Source organism: Hoplias malabaricus, chromosome 8 (genome assembly GCF_029633855.1).
Source record: "Hoplias malabaricus isolate fHopMal1 chromosome 8, fHopMal1.hap1, whole genome shotgun sequence".
Lineage (NCBI taxonomy): Eukaryota > Metazoa > Chordata > Actinopteri > Characiformes > Erythrinidae > Hoplias > Hoplias malabaricus.
This window is the reverse complement of record NC_089807.1, coordinates 13,725,843-13,731,842: the sequence shown is the minus strand read 5'-3', so window position 1 is coordinate 13,731,842 and position 6,000 is coordinate 13,725,843.

Below are 6,000 nucleotides of genomic sequence, written 5' to 3'. Positions count from 1 at the left end.
AGAATTCTACCAGCCCTGCGTGGCCTCTGCAAATCATTCGCCAGATCCTGGGGGCCCTTAAAAGCCGACACCTTTTTGCATATTAGCACCTAGCAACCAGCACAAAGCAGACAGCTGCCAGTACCCGCACAACTGGATGGTGGTTAACAGCTGCAGTACAGATATTATTGGAGCTGTCAAGCAGCAATGACACAGAAAGAGATACCCAGCATATCCACAGATTTTGGCCTAAAAACTAGATGTTTAGCTCGCTTATTTATTTTGTTTTCCAAATCAATGCACCTATTTTTTGCTAAAAATACTGATAAACAAAAGTCACTAATTGGAACAAAGCTAATCCCAAGCAGCAACGTATCTGTGGTTTCTGGTCATACAATTATATATATATATATATATATATATATAAGCACACCTCAATCCGTCTTTAAATGGTATTGCCTGCATATTGCGTCATGCTAATTGGGGACTATTCATTTTCATTGCTCGTTACCAAGATTAGCTTTGATTTGATTTTTTTTTTTGTCACATTAATCCTTCATGTTTAAGTATGAATTTAGTGAAACGCATGTTTAATGCGTAGATGATGAGAATTAAAAGCTTGAGCCATGTGTCAGGAACACAGAGACAGGAATAATTCCTTTGATTCTTGGTACAGCAGTGAAAGCATTTAATATTAAACTCAGCTCATATGGCTTTGTTTAGCTGAATTCTTTTGTTCCTAGACCTCTTTCATTGATTTTCTTTCTTTCAGGATGAATGTTTCTGGGAGTTGTCTTTACACAAGCAAGACATACCCTTGCAGTTGTGTGATTAATACCAGAGTGCTTAAAAAAAAGTGTTGCATTATAAATCAGCCACTATTTGTTTCAAATTAAAAACTTTATGTCCAAGATTATTACAAATGGACATATAACCATTTGTAATTAAATTCTTTTTACAATTTTTATCCAGATAAAACACTATATGTTGAAAACACTATACATCCAAATATTTGTAGACACCAAAAAGACATATCCATTGTGAGCTTAGAATTTTTAATTGTAATAATCAGTACCTGAACGGAATAATTTTAATTTTTTTTTGGATTAATGCCATCAAATCCTCACTGCTATGTTCCAACAAACATAAAACCTTCAGAGATGAGTAAAAGCTGTCACGTCTGCAAAGAGGCAACTCCCCATTCATTATTTTAGATTTTAGAAGAAATGTTGTATGAGCATTCATTCATTCATTCATTCATTATCTGTAGCCGCTTATCCAATTCAGGGTCGCAGTTGTTGGATGAGCAGGTGATCACAAATATTTGGTCAGAGTATATTTCTGCTCAAGCCTTTTCACAAGCATACAGCATATGCCCCATAGAGCATTGTTCATGTCTAACGATCTGCAGTGTTTGTTTTGGAATGGGCCCTAGCAGCACTGATCTGGTTTTAACTGCCTGAGAAATATAGACAATCAGCCTAGTGTTCACGTGCCTATATCTGGAAGAGTCCTGTGTGTGTGAATCAAGTGGCTGCGGTTTTTTCGAGGTGTCACCTCAGTGCTCTTCATGGACAAATACAAACATGCAGTTTGAATCACTTCAACACACTGGGACACACTGACACTGACAGACTCTTTGGCTCAGTGCTGTCTGCTGTCTGTAAGGAGGATACAGAGGATAGATACAGCTCTCCTCTCTCTCTTTTATCTGCAGCTGCCCCTGGAGGAGAGCAGACGCAGGCCCGCCATCTGCTTACTGCGTCTGGAAGAGCCAGAATGGCTGCCTGGGTCCAGCTGACAGAGCGGCCAGCCGAACCACCGCAGCCTTGCATAATAAACGTCTGCCCTAGCCTTCTCTCTTCCATCTCCCTCTGTTTTTCCTCTTCTCTCTCTCTGGGCAGCGATGCAGCAACTTAATGTAGCAGCGATTCTCTGAGTGCACTGGCTCTTCTGCTGTGAGGAGAGTGAGTGACTGAGAGAGAGAGAGAGAAAAGAGAGAGAGAGAGAGAGAGAGAAAAGAGAAAGAGAGAGAGAGAGAGAGAGTGGCTGAGAGAGTTAGAGAAAAAGAGAGCCCCTGGGAGTGTGCGTCAATGCTGTTGAGAAGAGCCTCATTTTCCAACGCCATCTGTTACCAGTCCCTGAGTTGAAAGCCCCATTTATGTCATCTTTCCCATTGCCACACAAGCAAAGCAAAGTGAGCCCTGTGTGTTCCCTCGCTCTATTGTTGCTCACTCTGCAACTCTGTTTCTCCAACCACCCAGACTCAAGTGTTTCTCTAGTCATTTTAGCTGTCGAGCCACATGCTCTGGCCTCAATCAAAAGGCAGATTTAGTCATGAAACAGGCTGTATTGATCTTCAAGTGCAAACAAATTGCTTGTTGTGTAAAACATTTTTTGTGATTCTCTTTCAGGAAGCATGCAATAAAAAACTGAATGGAAAAAAGACAACATCACTATAATCTTTTATGGCAGCCTGTCTGCAAAACTTCACTTGGTCCCATCTTTTCTGCCTCACCGTGTTAATGAATTGTCAGGAAAAGTCCTGTTGATGAGTCTGTGCTGCAAATTAGAGAATTTTCATAAAAAGAATGAAGTGAATAGGCTTAACATCTGTTACTCCCTTATTGACATACTAGCACGGGGTAGGCTTCCAGTTTAATTACTAGCTCTGCTCTGTTGTTAAAACTAATGACCACAACCAAGTCAAGCTGCCCTTGACTTGGAAATGTGCTTAACTTTGAATTCCAAAATGTTATGGTGTCCACACATTTGTCACTATTACAGAGCAACTACAGACAGCAATGTTCCAGTGGGCAGGTTTACTCCTGTTGTGCTCTACTGATGTCCCGAAGCTTGTTTTCAATGGTATCAGTGGAATTGCCTCCAATTTAATCACTGTGTGGGAGATCATGCTGGTACAGAATTGGTCTGTGAAGTGTCATACATGAGATCACGTATACACTACATGATTTGAAAGGAGGGGCGGCACGGTGGCGCAGCAGGTAGTTCCGCAGTCACACAGCTACAGGAACATGGAAGTTGTGGGTTCAAGTCCCGCTCTCGCTTCAGGTTACTGTCTGTGAGGAGTTTGCTGTGTTCTCCCTGTGTCTGTGTAGGTTTCCTCTGGGTGCTCCGGTTTCCTCCCACGGTCAAAAAACAGGAGGATTGGCAACTCAAAAGTGTCCACAGGTGTTAATGTATAAGTGAATGTGTGTTGCCCTGTGAAGGACTGGTGTCCCCTACAGGGTGTGTTCCTGCCTTGAGCCCAATGATTCCAGGTGGGCTCCTGACCCACTGCGACCCAGAACTGGATAAGCGGTTACAGATAATGATATATAATCCCGCTTCGAGTGACTGTCTGTGAGGAGTTTGGTGTGTTCTCTCCATGTCTTTGTGGGTTTCCTCCGGGTGACTGTCTGTGAGGAGTTTGGTGTGTTCTCTCCGTGTCTGTGTGGGTTTCCTCCAGGTGACAGTCTGTGAGGTGTTTGGTGTGTTCTCTCTGTGTCTGTGTGGGTTTCCTCCGAGTGCGCCGGTTTCCTCCCACGGTCCGAAAACACACGTTGGTAGGTGGGTTGGTGACTTAAAAGTGCCCATAGGTTTGAGTGTGTGAGTGAATGTGTGTGTGTTGCCCTGTGAGGGTCTGCCACATGTTTCCGGGTAGGCTACAGATCCACTGCGGCCCTGAAATTAGGTGGCCTTTTTAAGAGCATTGGTCCTCCACAATCTCTGCCCAGGCCAGAATGAGACAATACCAAGGAAGATGTGCTGAGATTAGCAGAGAGACAGGGGAGCATGTAACTTTGTTCTCAACAATGTACTGAGGTTGGCACCAAGGACACTTCAACTTGTTCGACCTACTTAAGAGTTGGTCAAAGTAAAGTATGTCACATCCCCAGTTTCACAGAGAGGGAGAAAGCCAAGTTAAATTTAGGGTCAATGAAGCTCTGTGGTGATCTCTTGTTCAGTACAAATATTAAACAGATCTCAGATTTGATTTTTAGAAGAGTAAACTTCTAAAAAGGAGACGACATGCTAAATTATTATGAAAGTAATAGGGATGTGACAAACTCCCTACTGAGGCAAAGATGTACTGAAAATTAGCTTTCAGGGTATTTATATCTATAATGTATAAACCATATAGGAGTCTCAGTGCTTTTGTGCATAGTGCCTTACTAAAGGGGATAAAAATATAATCAGAAAAATAAACACTACATTGCTCAAAGAAAAACGGGTTATATCTTCAATGTGGAAATTTTAGAGGAGAAGAAATAGTTTCAAAGCAAGTTAACCAAAAGAGATTCTGGAGTATTTATATTGGTTGATTTATAATGAAATATTACCACAGTTCAAGGACCAACTGATATGTTCCAATGAAAGACAACAGCTTAAAATGAAGATTTGGTTTACTTGGTTGATGACTTAAATAAAATAGTCACTTGTATAAATTGGTTACAAATACCCAGTTAAATACAGCCCCAACAAACCCCATACAGGTCTGAGCAATCCTGCTCTAGAATGAGGTTAGGACCTCATACAGACACAAATACATTTAAGAATATATAAATATGTATACGTAAAAACACAGAACCTATAAATGGAATAATAATCTCTTCATCAAATTATGCTTACTTAAGAATTACTTCCAGTTAAACTCAAACCTCTTTTAGTAAAACACGAAATCACTTAACTTGGGTCATTATATATATATATATATATAACTCCAGGTCAATTGGTTGCATTTCTTGATATGCCTGATAAATATACTACAGTGCATTTTTCATGATCATGGGTTGAACTCTGTTTATAAAGATATGTTAAAGTCACGTATATCATTGTGTAACTTGTGTTAAGTAGAATCTACAGTGAGTAAAGTACATGTTCTTGCACTGAAGGAACGAGTTGACATAGATGTCAGACATGCTTTTGTCCTCTGTATTATATCTATCTATGAATGAATCCATAGACATGAGCATGTTTATTAGAATTAATAGATCAGTTAATCATGGAGTACATTTAATCTTTTTTATGTAAGAGTTGCATTGTTCCTGTTGTTCATTAAAGGAAAATTTAAGTTTGCAAAATTATTATGCCTAGTAATAAAATGGAAAACCCATTGTAGAATTCTCATAATTTTTCTGTACTGATAATAGATGCATTTGTAAAATTACCAAATTTCAGTTTAATACTTAGCCCACTATTGCTATGTCACATGTGACTACCAGGTAAACCTATGATGTGTATCTTATTTCATCGTCATCTTTTCCACTTAATCTATTTCAGGGTTACTGTGTATATGATTTATGCTGCTTGTTAAATTATATTTGAATTTAAGATCAGTTTGTGGGGATTAAAAAATTAGTTAGATCTAGTACACAAGGCAGTCCAATTGTGAACACTTAGTGGTGTGCCCACCCTTTGAAACCATTGAACATTTAATTAAAGGGGACATCTACGATTGTGGGGAAACGCTGTTCTCTGGTTTGTTTATGCTCAGAACCTCCATGTCTTTTAAGTTTGAATGGTATTCTTGAGGGAAACTATTGTTTGTATGTGGCTGAAGTTTAAGTTGTCTGTAAGTTTTTATTTACTGTTTGAATTACAACAGAAACTCATTTGTAACTTGTGTTGTTTGGCTATGTAGCACTGGTAATGCAGTTTGCTGTCTCCCGAATTTGAGACATTCCACCTTAAGTAACCCGAAATAACAAGAATAAGTCAATATTACTAGTGGGGAAAATAAGTATTTGATACACTGCTGATTTTGCAAGTTTTCCTTCCTACAAAAATGGAGAGGTCTGTCATTTTTATCGTAGGTACATTTCAGAAAAATCACATTGTATGATTTTTAAATAATTAATTTGCCTTTTATTGGATGAAATAAGTATTTTGATCACCTACCAACCAGCAAGAATTCTGGCTCTCACATACCTGTTAGTTTTTCTTTAAGAAGTCCTCCTATTCTGCACTAATTACCTGTATTAATTGAACATGTTTGAACTTGTTATATTTATAAAAGAC